The sequence below is a fragment of the Eublepharis macularius genome, chromosome 6, assembly GCF_028583425.1.
Source record: "Eublepharis macularius isolate TG4126 chromosome 6, MPM_Emac_v1.0, whole genome shotgun sequence".
NCBI classification, from domain to species: domain Eukaryota; kingdom Metazoa; phylum Chordata; class Lepidosauria; order Squamata; family Eublepharidae; genus Eublepharis; species Eublepharis macularius.
In genome coordinates, this window is record NC_072795.1 from 81,629,223 (window position 1) to 81,645,244 (window position 16,022).

The 16,022-nt window shown below is 47.9% G+C and overlaps 1 protein-coding gene across 1 annotated transcript in view; it reads right to left on the reverse strand.

Moving 5' to 3' along the window:
• Nucleotides 1-16,022, reverse strand: part of PDZD8 (PDZ domain containing 8) — a 104,264-nt gene that overhangs the window by 58,236 nt on the left and 30,006 nt on the right. The gene's annotated exons all lie outside the window — the stretch shown is intronic.

The following is a 16,022-nucleotide window of genomic DNA, read 5'->3' on the forward strand; positions in this document are numbered from 1 at the left end:
TCATAGGCAAGGTAGTCCTCATAATCGGTATCAGAAAAGCCTGGGGTCCGTCTGGAACCCCCTACGGACGCAGCCGGCAAGGAAGGGGAGCGTGAACGGCGTTTCGGTTCCCGGTTGGAACCGAAGGAACTCTCCCTGTAATAGCGATGTCTCGAGTACGGACTGTATCTATCAGAACGTCTGGACGGATGTCCTCTATCGGACCGAGAAGATCGCGAGGACCAGGAACCACGAGAAGGTGATCGGGGCAATCCCGAAGGAATTGGAGGCCTTTCCACCATGATGACATCGGATTCTTGAGACCTGACAGACGCAGGCGTTCTTCCTGGGGAGGACGCGTCCCCGGAACCACGGTGACCACTCGGGGGATCGGGTTCGAGAGAGTGCTGATGCACCTGCTGGGGGGTGATTACACTCTCCAAGCCTTGCTTGTCAGACTTGGAAGACAGGTGCTCCCTCTTCTTCTTTTTCTTTTCCAGGATGGAGACCGGAGGCGCCGGGTCCGAGGCAAGTGGGCGGTCCGATACAGAGCCACTGCGGGATGTCCTCGGTTCCGAAGGGGCTATCGAGCCCTCTCTTCCAGATAAAGCGCCTGCCGAAGGTTCCGATGCTGGCCTCGACTCCGAAGTCGGATCCGACGAAGCCGGGATCGCTGGCGTCGAGGAGCTCCGAACCATACGTCTCGGGCTCGGGAACCTTGAAACACTAGACGTTGGGGAGTGCCGCGGGCAGGACGATTACTCCGACGACTTCGAAGTTGGAGTAGAAGCTTTTTCAGGCGCTGGGGACTTGCCCTGAGCAGGGGGCTCGGTCGCAGCCATCGCGCGCCGCCACAAATACGCTTGAAGCCTCCCCGAGCGTTCTGCCCTGGCCTTCGAAGTGAAGGTACAGCAGTGTTTACAGACCTGCAGATTGTGCGTTTCTCCAAGACAATAGAGGCACTCTGAATGACCATCCGATTTGGTCATTTTGCGGTCGCAGGTGGAACATCTCTTAAAAAACGCTTTTTCCGACATATTCCAAACTCGAACGAAATAGCCCAAGAACAGAGCTAACAAGAACCTCTTCAGTCGGCGGCAAAAGAGGAACTGAGGGTACGTCGGGGGCACCCCACCTCCTAGGAGCCGTTTTTCGGCGGGAAAAGACGGCCGCGCATGCGCGCTTGGAGGCTAGGGCGCCCCCTAGTGGCTCAGACCTATAAAAATCTCCGAGATCGGCAGGCCTGCGCGTGCGCAGTCCCATGTGGGACTGCACAGGAAGACCGCCGATGAACTAAGTGTGAGGAGGGAGGGGCAAGCAGTACAAAATGAAAGTGAAACTTTTTGAGCACAATACTGCACAAGTCTTTGGATCTTTTGTGTGTATGACCTGAGGTTTATCACATTCTTTCCTTGGAGGAAAAAACCTATAATGGCAGCAGGCCGTAAAAGAGACCCAGTTTGGGAATACTTTAATGAAGTTCCTTTACCTATCGGTAAGGCAGGCATCTACTTGCATATTAAAGTTATACCAGCAAGAATTAGTCTTTATGTAGAAAACTATGATTTAAATCAAGCCTTAATGACTAAATCACGATTTAAATCAGTTTGATTTAAATCAAATCCACCCTGGATGGAAGACCACCTTATCTGCAAACATCTTAATGAAAGGAGGGTCATCTCAGGATATGCAATTCACTTACCCTCCTAACCAAGGTGACAGACAGCAGGAAGGCTGTTTTAGCTGTCAGAACCTTAAGGGAACAGGGAGCAGGGATAGAGAATTGCTTGTATAGATGGAACTATCAGTGTTAGGGAGGCCATAAAACCTAGTAGTTTTTAATTAATTTATTTATTTTATTTATATCATATTTGTATTCCGCCCTCCCCACAAGCGGGCTCAGGACAGATAATAACCTTAAAATCGTTTTAAAACGTTCCATATTAAAACATTAAAACATCATATAAAAATTGCAGCACTCTTTGCCTGGTGGCAGCAATACAACTATTAACTATTTTCAATTTGCTTTGCACTTTGGCGCCTTGTTTAGAGTGATTAGAAATTTCCCTACCCTTTCCTGAGCAGGAAGGCAAGGGCTAGGGAGGAGTCTAAGACTGCCCCCACAAATGATCACTTTTTGGCTGGGAACCAGGGATAACTTCTCCATGTTGACCCTCAGGCTCAGTTGGTGAAGAATGGTAAGAACCAGAAACATATGCTGGGACAGGGAACTCTCTGGTCTGGCCTACTAGAAGCCAATCATCGAGAGGCGGATAAATGGTACACCCTTTTTCCTCTGAGGTGACTCATCACTACCACCATGACTTTCATAAAAATACAAGGGACAGAAGAGAGGTCAAAAGGAAGAACCTTGTCCTGGTAGTTTTTGGAGCCACACTGAAAGCGAAGGAACTTTCTGTAGTGAACGTTTATTGGAACATGAAAATATGTATCCTTTAAATCAACAGTAATGAACCAAACTTGAGGTTTCAACAGGGGTAAAATATCTTTTAATGACAACATTCTGAACTTTTTGAAAACTATAAACTTGTTTAAGGAACAGAGGTCTAAAATTAGGCCGAAACCTCCTGACTTTTTTGTCGATAATAAAGGGAAAACACCTCATCGTTACTGAATGGAACTGGTTCTATGACCTGTTTCTGCAGCAATGACAGCACTTCCTCTAAGAGTAAGATGGTTGGAGAAGAATTTTTCTTTATTTAGGCAATAAATAATAACATAAAAGCTATGGATAATAAACACAGAAAACAAAAGAAACAACGTTCTAAAAAAGGCACATGAACAATACATATCTATATAAAACAGCAAGCAAGTAAAAGAGAAAAAAAACACTAGAACTAAACTACAAATTGAGTTCTGATTTTCTCTGCAACAAATATACATCATTTTCAAAGTCACACTTATTCTAAGTTACACATAAGAGCCCTCTTTTTTCTATTGTTCATAATTCTTAATCCATAAATCAGATGTCATCAAGTCATTATTATCTATTTCATGTAAAAATTCAGTAAGTGGTCTACATTCAGTCAAAAATGTAACTAATGTCTTTTCTCTAATCAGTGAAGTAAGTTTTGCCATTGATGCAAACTCCAAAACTTGCAATGTTGGAGTTTTCCATTTTTGTGCATACAGTACTCTTGCTGCCATGATCAAATATAAAAACAAAGTTCTAAAACTTCTTTCCCAACTGGCTGTCCATCATTCCAAGCAAAAAAAGTATCTGGTTTCAACTGGATTTTAATCTTCAAAATCTTCTGGATCAATGATTGTATCTGTGACCAGAAACTCTTTGCTTTCTTACATGTCCACTATATATGATAAAATGTCCCTTCTTGTTTAGCACATTTCCAACATACATTTGAAGCATCCTTGTACCTGCTAGCCAATTTTTTAGGAGTCATACATCAATGATACATCATCTTATAGAAATTTTCCTTAATACTGGAGCTTAATGTAAATTTCAACCTCTTGTCCACATATTTTCCCACTGCTCTATTAATATGACATGGCTACAATTGTTTGCCCATTTAATCATACATTCTTTTACTTGTTCTTCTTCTCTCAAACAACAAAAGTTTATACATTTTAGAAATAACATGTTCATCATTTGTACAGAGAGCAATTTTTAAATTCAGTTTCAGATTGCTCAAAATCGTAGTGTCTCTCGTCTAGCTTAAATCTGAGATTTGCATATAGGAAAACCATTGGCAAACATGCCCTTCTGCTGCTAAATCCTCTCTTGGTTTAATTTTAACTTGACCTTGAGAAAATTCCAACAAGTCATGATAAGTTAGCCATTTAGTTGGACTTACCATTTCTATTCTAAAATGAGCTTCTTGCAATGATACCCAGAGAGGTATTTTTGAACAAAACCTAGGTTTGTATTTATTCCATACTCTCAAAATGGCACGCCTTACATAATTATTATTAAACTCTGCATTGGCCTAAACTTTGTCATACCATAGATACCCATGCTACCCAAATTTTAAGTCATGCCCTTCAAGGTCCAATAGTCTTCTATTTTTAACAGTATCCATTTCTTTATCCAAACCAGACAGTTAGCTACAAAATATAATCTCAAATCTGATAGATCCAAACCTCCTTTTCTCTTTGCATCCTGTAGAACTTTAAATTTAACCCTTGGTTTTTTACCTTGTCGTATAAATCTCGATATATCCTTCTGCCATTGCTTAAATGGTGCCTCAGTTGTCAATACTGGAATTGTTTGAAGTAAGAATAACATTCTAGATAAAAGAGTAAGATGAGAGGAGGTGGAAAGTTGGACAGAGGGGGAATGTTGGGTGGAGTTGTCTTGAACTCCAGGCAGTAGCCTAGGTTGACTATGGATAACAACTAAGCCTCCTGAGTGATCAACTTTCAATCCTGGAGAGGAAGCAAGTGGTTGACTGACATGGCACAAGATGAAACAGCACCAAAACCCCTGTTTATTGGACCCTTGGAGATCATGAGCCATATTTTGATTTGGCTCGGAAGTATCTCCCCCAAGGTTGAACAGAGATCAAGAAGGCTGTTGAGAACCTCTGGGCAGTGTGTGGATCAGTTGGGGGTGGAACTGATTGCATTTATTACTATAAGGTGCATATGCCATTTGGGTAAATTTTTGTCTAAACGGATTTGGGTAAAGAGGTGCGATACCCAGAAAGTGTGCTGCCACCTTTAATCATATCAGTGCATCGTCCATAGTGGACAAAAAAAGGTCTATACCTTCAAAGGGAAGGTATTCTATGCTCATCTTATGGTGAGGAGCTAATGCTATGGTTTTGAGCCTCACATGTCTACATATTACAATTGTGGAGGCCATAGCTCTGGAAGAGCAATCTCCAATATGTCTGGCTGTGTTAATTTGTTGTTTGGAGAGCCGTAGAGCTTCTCCTTGCAAAATTTTTGCTAGCCTTTCTTTATCATCCAGAATTAGGCTTATGCATGGGCCTATTTTTTCCTATAGGAAAAGCTGATAGCGGGCCATAAAAGCATCATAATTCCCAATTCTAAAGGTGTTAAGGCTATGGAAACATAAACCCTTCTCCCAGTTTGTCTGGTTTTCTGCCCTCCTTATCGATCAGAGCCAAATGGTCCGTGTTTTTTTTGGAGACCCTTGCCTTAGAGTGTCTCGGTGACAATAGAACTGGCAGGAGGATGAACAATAGAAAACTGGAACTGTATTGTTTCATGGCTGTTGTGGGTTTTCCGGGCTGTATTGCCGTGGTCTTAAGACCACGGCAATACAGCCCGGAAAACCCACAACAGCCATCGTTCTCCGGCCGTGAAAGCCTTCGACAATGTATTGTTTCATTTTATACATATTGTCCAGCTTTGTTGATGTTGCCAGAGTCGAGGCCGGCGTGGACCATGCGTCTTTTGTTACGTGAAGCATGCCTAGCATGATCGGAAAAGCCAACCAGACTAACTGCTCCGTCTACAAGCAGAGATCCTCACTTGGGACACAGTAGAATCCTCAGTAAGACATTCTGGTGGAGATCGGACTTTTGGACACTTATCGTGAAGGGTCCTTCTCCTCTGAGGAAAGGAGAAAATCTTCGGTGATTCCCACCGTCCAATCAGGGAGGCAGGAACTAATTTTCTTCCTCTTCCTGTCTGGCGTGTGGGACACCCTCTCTTCAGTTCAAGTGACACCACAAAGTAGTGACACTGAATTTATCATTCAGCAACTGACAATACTGAGAGAAAAAACACCTGTTGTGTTAACAAGTACTGTAAATAAAGGATAACCCAGAGGAGGTATTCTCTGGAATATCCCCATCTTAGGAAGGATTTCCGTTCTACTTCTACACAGTTAAGCAGAGTGAGTCTAAATGAGAGTGTCAAATCATTCCCTGCTCCTCCACATCTGAAGGAATGTGGAGGTGAGTCTAAATGAGAGTGCCAAATCATTCTCTGCTCCTCCACAAATCATTCTTCCTCCTCCACATCTGAAGGAATTCTTCCTTCTCTTTGTCATAGACGCTCTCTGAAAGCGAGCCCCTTGTTCAGTGGGGATCCATGTCTGTTGAACATTAGAAGTTGCCTTATTCCGACTCAGACCATTGGTCCATCAAGGTCAGTGTTGTCAACTCGAGACTGGCAGCAGGTCTCCAGGATATCAGGAAAAGTTTTTTTTCCCATCATCTACCTGATCTTTTTAACTGGAGTTAATGGGGAACAAACCTGGATCCTTCTGCATGCAAAACAGAAGCTCTTCCACTGAGCCACAGCCTCACCCATGGAGGAATGAGGAGGAGGAGGTAGACACCACACCACTATTAACAGAGGTTTCAGCCCAGCAGAGATTATATATTTCCTCCCTCATGGTTAGTCTTAGGAAGTTAAGAGGTTCAAAGACACAGGCAAGTTTGTGCCCTTCATATATTATCCATGATACAGGGAGAGTCCTATAGTAAAGGCAGGGCTAGATCCGAGGGGGGAAAACCTGCTGTGGAATCTCCAGCCAGGAGGTTGGCATGGACGCATTCACTGTGGCTCCAGAGCTGAGGAGATTCCTGGTGTCTTTTCCCACCAAAAGCCTGGGCTGAGGTAACATGCCAACTCCAGTTGCAGAGCAGGAGCGTGTAGTTGCTTCTGGCTCCAGCTCAGTGGGATGGGCCGTTGGAAGCTCTTCTCAACTTCTAGCTGGAAGACCACACAAGCCGCGGAGGCATGTCAGTGCCGACTCGTTGCCAGGAGCACATACAAGCCGGGAGGCATGTCGGCACTGGATTCATCAATCCCCATCACGTTCAATGCAAATACTGGGGAACATTCCTCTCTGTCATCTAGGAAGCTGTCCTCAGAATCCCTGGCATCCATCTTGTAGGCGGCTGCCCCTAGACTGCTCTCCCTGGAGGCAGGAACAGAACTGAAGAGAGGGTGTCCCACGCACCAGACAGGAAAAGGAAGAAAATTAGTTCCCGCCTCCTTGATTGGACGGTGGGAATCACCCAAGATGTCCTCCGCCTCAGAGGGAGAACGTTCTGACGCAAAAATCGTAACTGATGTTGGAGTCGTCATCCTACTGCATACTGTGGTTTCATGTCAGTTCTAAGTGTTGTCTTCAGGAACTGTGGCTGGAACCGATGTAGGCTTAGTTTTACTTCTAGGTTCTGAGTGAACCACAACGAAAGGGTCTTCGTCATGGAAGAAGTAATGAGGAGGCGGCTATATGCCCAGCGAACCTTCAAATTCGTAAGCGTTTTAATGATACAGGAAACCATATGGAGAATAATGGAACCAATGGGGTCTATGATGAGGAGCCAGTTCCAAGTGATTGTCATTCTCAGATGGGCCCAGGGAAGCCCTGTCTTTCCACAGGCTGTATTGGTGACAGCAGTAGTGGAGAAATTGCTGTTGACAATTCTACAACTTCCAGAATATCACCCTACAAAAGGGTGGAACCAAAGTGGAACACTGTCTGCAGGTTGGTGATGGGAGTTCTCAGAACACTGGGCAGACTTGATGCAGCCAATGCAGTTGGAGCTGAAGAGAAGGATTTTTTCCTCTTTTACAACTTTGAAGTTCATGGTTTATCAGCATGCTTCACTTTGAGCTTAACCTTTTCCAAAGGTGGCTCTGATTGGCACCGAGGTAGAACCATCAAAGGAATAACTGGAACTGACCAGTCCTTCTCAGCGGGAGTAAGGTGCTGAGCATGCTGGAGGAACTGAGGAGGACCATTATGGGTGCTGTGATGCTTTATCAGTGGCATTATGCTGCGAGTCAGTGGCACCCTTCAGGGTTGACTCCCAAAGAGCCGCTTTCAGTTGTTATGTCCTTTCATGGCACGCTTTAGGTGTAAATTGTTTACAGACCAAACACGGCAAATGTGTCATGATGGCCTTTGCCCAGACATAGCAGGCATTTGTCATGCCCATCCGATTGGGCCATCTTAGTCCCACAATGTGAACACTTCTTGAAGAGAGCCTTTGAAACCATGGAGCCAAAGGCCCTAACTCTCATCTAGATGTAGGAACCCAGGATAGGAGCGAAGAGACATCCTTCTTCAGCAGCAGCTAAAGAAGAATAGAGGGAGGGAGCCACTCGCCCCACCTTTTATAGCTACACCTGTGGGGAAAGCATGCAAAAAGCTAAGTAAGTTTCTTGTACCTTTAGGAGCTTTAGAACATCTGTGGCTTTCCTGCGCATGTGCAGTTCTCGTGGGTGTGCACAGAAGACAGGACTATGAATTAGATCTTAAAGGCAAATGCACAGACTCAGTCACACAGGGTAATTTTCCACATAGATCTTCACTAACAGAATAAACTCTCATCTCATCCACACAGATGTGGATTCATTCAGGCCTTTCCACACAGCTTGCCTAACTGGACGGAACTGGACACTTTCTCTCAGATATACACAGACTGGGCCAGGTGCACACCCAGTCCGCCCGACCTAACCAGAATAAAAGCTCCTTCAGGCTTCCAGTTTGCCTGATTTAGTCAGAATCTTTGAGTCTGACTGCAAACCTTTCCCTCAGCAGACTAAAAACTGCAGTTCACTGAATCCCCTCTAGTACATCTACCAGCCAATCAGAGCAGACCCCATTCACCCAGCCAGCCCCCTCCTTTCTTCAGAAACCTGCATTTAAACTCACAATAACAAATATTTAAAAACCATATTAAGAAACATACATAAAATTAAAAACACTGCTTTGTCCCTTCTAAGCTTGCATGTTTCTACCAGGCGTTTGAGAAAGGCGGAACAAGCACTACAGCTTAGTTCTATAAGTTTTTCCAGCTGCATTCTGCATGTGTTCCAATTCCTGTCATTGCAACTGCACAAATGAACAAAGAACATTAATTACAGGTAAGCAACCTATTATGTCCAGTTAAAAATGAAAATAACCATGACTGAAAAGATAATAAATTAAAGTAATGGTGTAATGATAAGTTTTACATCAATTTAATCAAATATCTCACAGTTAGGATTTTAATAGACTTGTGGTCTGCCATTTCAGTTTTTAATCCTTTTAAAGAAGAGAAGGGACATTAAGGCAAAAAGCCTTTTTGAAAATGTCACATTTTATGAACATTTAATATCTGCTAAAACAAAACGGCATCATTATTTTTAAAATTTTACATACAAAAAGTACTTTGAAATTTAATTAAAAATCATAAATAAAAAACATACAAAGCAAGCCATTTTAATTCATGGTAAAAATAATCGTTTGAAACTCTTGGATCTGTTCCACTAACAAAGGTGCTTTTTGGATAAAAGTAGCCTTTCACTGACACAAGAGGCTCTTCTGTTGGCAGAAATACCTCCTCTCTGAAAGATTTTTTTGTGCCAGAAAAGCCTTGTTATTAGCAAAACTGGTCAATGGACTCTGTTCATGTCACTTTCTTTGTAGCACAAGCTTCTGCTATGATACTACACACAAACTATAGTGTTGTGTGTATGTTTAACTGTAATACATAACATTAAGGATATAGTCAACATCCCCAAGTTCACTCTTATCCCCCATACTATTTCCACAAGGTTCAATCTTATCCCTCATGCTGTTTAACATCTATATGAAGCCACGGGGGAGGAGGTCATGAGGTGGTTTTGGCTGCAGTGACATCAATATGCAGATGATACTCAGCTGTAGCTTTCTTTTCCACCTAATTCCAAGGATGCTGTTGATGTTTTAAACTGGTGCTTGGAGTCAGTAATGTGCTGGATGATAGCAAACAAGCCGAAACTGAATCCTGACAAGACAGAGGTTCTCTTGGTTAGCAGAAAGGCAGACCAGAGACTTGAGATCTCTTCTGTCTTGGAGGGGGTTATAGTTCCCTTGAAAAGCCAGGTTTGCAGCTTGGAAGTGCCGCTTGAAACAGCAGTCACCTTAGAAAACCAGGTGGCTGCAGTGGTTTATAGTACTTATTCCCAACTTCAGCTGGTGTGTTAGCTGCACCTGTTTCTGGTTATTTCAGATCTAGCCACAGTGATCCATGCCTTAGTTACACCTAGACTGGACTATTGAAATGCACTCTACGTGGTGCTACACTTTGTGGGAAATGGATTTAATGAAAGATTTTATGTAACCTTATGTGCCTTCTATTACTGTTATGCACCTTTACAATTCTCAGGAACGAATGCAGTATTTGTAACGCAACTTGCAAGAAAATGAAACTTGAAACAAAAGACCAAAGCACAATTTATGTTACACATGTAAATCACTGTGAGATGTAAGATCAAAGTACCGTGAAGCTTGCTATCAGGTAGATTGCGCTTAATAAGTTTAAGAAGCACCAGTTTGATTCCTGACACTTGTCTCTTACTTGATACAGAAACCCCTTTGTGAAACTGTCCATGCCAAACGCTGCAATGAAAGCTAGTTAGATTAGCAACCTCTCTCAAGGCTGAGAGAGGGAAACCACAGAGAAGGGGGACTGAATGTAATTGTAAGCACATTCCAGGGGAGGAGAGTGCTTCTTTCCCACAGAACCCAGAGAAATATTCTCCACTTGAAGCCCCCAAGGTTGCAACAAGTGACACCGGGGCACCGCTATTAAATGTTACATAGACCAAAGGAATGGGCATGAATGAGAAGCCTATGAAAGAGATGTGTGAGAAAGGAAGGAAGATGTTCCTTCCAGAGGTAAAACCAAGGACAGATAAGAAATCGCAATCGGGTAATGCTGTAACTATGCTGTTGACCTAAGTTGTTTCTTCCAATCAGAATACGCTTAGACACTTGTATCATGATGGGTGGTTGCCCACTTGAGCCAATGGGGGCCACTGTATTTTCTGAGCCAAAAGAATAACAAATATTATAATTAACCAAAAGGTATTAATTGCTTTGTACTGCTGTTGTAGCTTTGATGAGCATTGGGCACGAGGGGACCTCTACTCTTTGTGTAACTACTGATCGTCTTCGTCCTTCTGTGCAGCCCCACATTGGGACTGCGCAGGCGCAGGCCAGCCGCGGAAAAGATTTTTCTAGCTTTTAGAGATGTGAAGGGGACGTTCGGATCCACCGCGCATGCGCGTCGGTGTTCCCGCCAATTTTGAATGCATATATATCCGAACGTCCCCGGCATTCCCTCAGTTCCTTTTTCGCCGCCGTACGAAAAGGTTCTATTGTCTAGCGTTTATTCTCTCAGCGTCTCTTCGGAGTTTTTGGATCGTGATCTTCTAGTCGGTATTTTTTCCCTTGTCGGTGGGAGATACCGTTCGTTATGTCCCAAACTTCTTTGTTTAAGAAGTGTCTTAAGTGCGGCACTAAAATGACGCACTCGGACGGCCATGAGCTCTGCCTCATCTGCCTGGGCGAGGGGCATGTTGTCGAGCGCTGCTCCATCTGTATGTCCTTCACCCCGAAGGCAAGGAGTGATCGGAAGGCCAGGCTCCGTGCCTTCTTGTGGGATGCTAACCTTCTCCCCCCCAAGCCATCGGGCTCTTCGGGAGATAGACCCCGCTCCGCCGCCGGCGCCGTCTCGTAAGTCGCCAGAGCAGCTCCCCACGGAACCGACAGGGCAACCCGTTCCGGAGGCCCGACCTGACTCCGGTTCCGGGGATCGTCCTTCCGACCGGAAGGCCAAGAAGCGTTCCGCATCCAAGCCGAAGTCCTCCTCCAAGCCTTCGGCCGCAGAGGCTGCTTCGGAACCCCAGCCCAAGAAGGCCAAGACGAAATCGAGGACCAAGGGCCGTACTTTATCCCCGGCTCCGACTGTGCAACCTGGTACTCCATCTGGACCGGTCCTGATCCCTGACGATGTGGTGAGTCTCCACACCCCGTCTCCTCCTTGCACGCCTCCTCCGTCGGTTCCCGAGGAATTCGTGCCGTTCCCGTCTTTCACGGAACCGTTCCAGTCATTCGAACGTTCCCTGCCTTCCCCGCCCCGGCGCCTTCGGAGGCCTCCGTTCCATTGCCGTCTACCTCGTCGGTTCCGATGCCTCTTCGCTGGCCTGCCCCGGTGCCTGCTCCTCTGCCCCCTTGTCAGCCTGTCGCAGGGATTGGGAACATGACCTCCTGGCAGGATTTTGTGGCGTGGTTCCAACAGTCGCTGCCCTTCCTGCAGCATCCTTCGGTTCCGATGGTTTCCGTTCCGGCTCAGCCAGTCGGGCTCCCGGCATCCGCTCCTCCACCTCCTGGCTTGCCTCTGCGACCGTCGGTTCCTGCGGCTTGTCCGTCGGTCCCGACCGCTCACCGGTCTTCGGTTCCAACGCAAACCTCGCCGGAGTTTTCAGATTCCGAGGATGAGGAAGGTCTGGCGTCCCCGTCAGAGTGCTCTTCGGACGCGGCCTCTGATCCTTCCCCGGATGACACCGTGGGTGGGCCCCGTTCGTCGTCCCCGAATGACGACTACAGGCTGTTCTCCGAGCAAATGATGCGGATGGCCGCCGCGCTGGAGATAGACGTCTCCTCCACGACCTCCAAGCCCAAGAGTAAGCTGCTGGAGGCGCTGTATTCCGGGTCCCCCGCGTCGGTGGCGTTTCCCCCTGTGGAGGATTTTGTTGACAGCGCTCTCGCGCTCTGGCAAACACCGGCGTCCGTGTCCGCGACGGCAAAGAAGGTAGAGAGGTACTACCGTTTAAAACAGGATGATTGCCCGTACCTCTACAGTCATCCGAAACCCTCGTCCATCGTGGCTGAGGAGGGTCAGGCTCGGTTCCGTTCCGGTTCCTCGTCGGCCCCGGCGGACCGAGAAGGCAGAAAGCTGGATGGCATGGGCAGGAAACTCTACTCGTCCGCGTCTTTGGGATTCCGTATTGCCAACTTCCAGGCCATAATGGGGTCCTACAATCTGTTCCTCTGGAAACGGCTGTCCTCTTACCTTTCCGATCTCCCCGAGGATCGCTGCCACTTGGTGAAGGCCCTTCAGGCGGAGGCCATACGGCTGTCAAAACAGCAGATGACAGCGGGCAAGGATGCTGCCGATTCCGCGGTGCGCTCGATGGCGACTTCAGTGGTCCTGCGTCGACACGCCTGGCTCCGGTCCACTGCCCTGCCGCCAGAGAAGAAGGCGAAAGTGGAGGATTTCCCATTCGAGGGGCCCCAGCTCTTCTCGGAGAAGACGGATGAGTCCCTCTCCCTGATGAAAAAGAATCAGCAGACGGCCAAGTCCCTCGGAGTCGCCCCCTCAGCTCAGTCGTCGGGTCCGAGGTATCGCTATGGTCGGTTCCGATCCTACCAGACCCCTTACCAGCCTTACCAGCAGCGTCAAGGGCGCTTCTTCTCGGGCCAGTCCTACGGTCACCGATCCTATTCAGCCCAGCAGCGTCACTCTTCCAGGCGCTCCGGCCGGTCCAAGGGCAGGCAACAGCCCTCTTCGCCCAAGCCTTCGACCTCGGTGCAGAAGCCCTCGGTCTTCTGACTAAGCCTGAACGCTCCCCTGTTGGCCTCCGAGGACACTTCCTCTGCTGCCCAGTTTCTGGACAGGCTTCGGCCTTTTTTGCCCTGTTGGCAACGTGTTACTTCTGACACTTGGGTCCTGTCCATTGTGGCCCATGGTTACAAGTTAATGTTTACAGATGCACCTCCTCTCTCTCTCCCTCCCCGTTGTTCTACATGTTGTGATGTTGTATTACACAATAATGTTATGGAGTTGGTTAACAAAGGTGCTGTCCGGGTGGTCAATGTCTCTACTTCCCCATGGGGATTTTACTCCAGATACTTCCTTGTGGATAAAAAGGGTGGAGGTTCCCGGCCCATCTTAGACCTTAGAGGCCTCAACGGTTATTTGAAGGTTGAAAAGTTTCGGATGCTAACCCTGGCACGGGTCATTGAGCTCCTGGAGGTGGGCGTCTGGTTAGCCATTCTAGACTTGAAGGATGCCTACTTCCACATTTCTATCTTTGAGGGCCACAGGAAATACCTGCGGTTTGTGTATGGGGATTCTGTGTATGAATATACCGTATTGCCCTTTGGGCTGGCCTCTGCACCCAGGGTATTCACGAAGTGCATGGCCACCGTAGTGGCATACCTGCGGTCCCAGGGTTGCTTTATCTACCCGTACTTGGATGACTGGCTCCTGGTGGGACCCTCGCCTGACTCTCTCCAGGCCCATATTGCCCTCACCTTGTCCGTGCTGGCTAGGTTGGGCTTGGTGGTTAATGGGGATAAGTCTATCCTGGCCCCGGGCATGGCCATTAGGTTTATTGGGGTCCATTTCGATTCCCTGCGGGGCAGAGCCTACCTGCCCCCGGACCGGTTGGCCAGGCTTTCCGCTTTAGCCCGGCATTTTATGCATTGTCGGTACCAGACGGCCCTTTTGATTCAGACTCTGTTGGGCCTTATGGCCTCCTCCACAGGGGTGGTTTTCTTTGCGCGCCTGCGTATGAGGCCTCTGCAAAACTGGTTTGTCCGGAGGTACAACCCCCTCACCATGGGTCAGCATCAGAGGTTTTCCATCCCCAGGGTAGTGCTGCGCTCTCTGGCCTGGTGGACTGTCCCTGAAAACCTGTCTGAAGGTTGTCCTTTCGGCCCCTTCCTAGCTGAGGTCACAGTTTATACCGATGCCTCCAACTTGGGATGGGGAGGGCGCTGTGGACAGCTTTCGGCTCAGGGCATCTGGTCCCCATCTGAGGCATCCATGCATATCAACCTTCTTGAGCTTAGGGCGATCCGTTACTCCCTCGCTTCTTTTGCAGATGCCATTCGGAACAGGAGGGTTCAGGTCCTGTCGGACAATACCACGGCCTGCTACTACCTCAACAAGCAGGGGGGAACGGTCTCGCTCAAGCTCTGCAAGGAGGCAACGACTCTATGGAATTGGGCCATGGTCAACAACGTCCTTCCCAGAGCCGTGCACATTGCCGGAGATCTCAACACCTCGGCGGATGCACTGAGCAGGGTGTTTCTGCCTCAGCACGAGTGGTCCCTAAACAGGGTTTACCTCGACCAGGTTTTCCGCACATGGGGCATGCCTTTGGTCGACCTCTTCGCCACTGCCCGCAACAAACAGGCCCTGCTGTTCTGCTCCCGGGCCGGCATTGGCCGCCACTCCCTAGGGGATGCCTTCCAAATACCTTGGTCCCCAGGGCTCTTTTATGCCTTCCCGCCCTTCCCGCTCCTGTACAAGGTTCTTTCCAGGATCGGGGCCTTCCGAACCCACTGTATCCTCGTTGCCCCTCGGTGGCCTCGCCAGGATTGGTTCCCCCTTTTACTTTCCCTGTCCCAGGGGCGATGCCTCCCCCTGCCTCACGCCCCGGACCTCTTAACCAGGGACGGGGTGTGGCATCACGATGTGGCTGTACTGAATCTGACTGCCTGGCTTCTGGGCAACCGGGAGTGAGCCTCTCCTCTGGAGTGCTTGGGGTGATCTTGAATGCCCGGAAACCGTCCACCAGGTTGTCCTACCAGAGGAAGTGGTTACGTTTCTCCAAGTGGTTGGCCCCGAAGGGGGTTTCTCCCTTTAATTGCCCGCTTCCTGTCATCCTGGACTACCTCCTGGAACTCTGCTCCCAGGGCCTTGCGTTTTCCAGTGTTAAGGTCCACATGGCTGCAATCTCTGCCTTCCATGAGCAGATTGATGGGAAGACAGTTTTTACTCACTGGCTTTCCAAGCAGTTCCTGAAGGGCCTGTTCAAGACCTTCCCTCCTAGGGCCCATCCCATTCCGCAATGGAGTCTCTCCCTGGTTCTCTCCCAGCTGATGCTCCAGCCCTTTGAGCCTCTATCTTCTTGTCCCCTGCCTTTGCTCACTCAGAAGGTGGCTTTCCTGGTGGCAATCACGTCCTCTAGGCGTGTTGGGGAGCTGTCTGCCCTGCGGTGTGACCCTCCCTTCCTGCAGTTTTTCCCTGGTACTGTCATGCTCCACACTAGCATGGAGTTTCTGCCCAAGGTAGTCTCCAGATTTCACCTACAGCAAAAGGTGTTCCTCCCTTCCTTTTTTCCAACACCCTCATCCCCAGGGGAACGAGCTCTACACACATTGGATGTAAAGCGTGCTTTATTGTTTTATTTGCACCGCACCAAATGTTTCAGGAAATCTCCTGCCCTGTTTGTGTGTTACTCTGGCCCTCGCAAGGGCTCACCTGCTTCTGCCCAGTCCATCTCTCGCTGGATTGTGTCTACGATTAAAC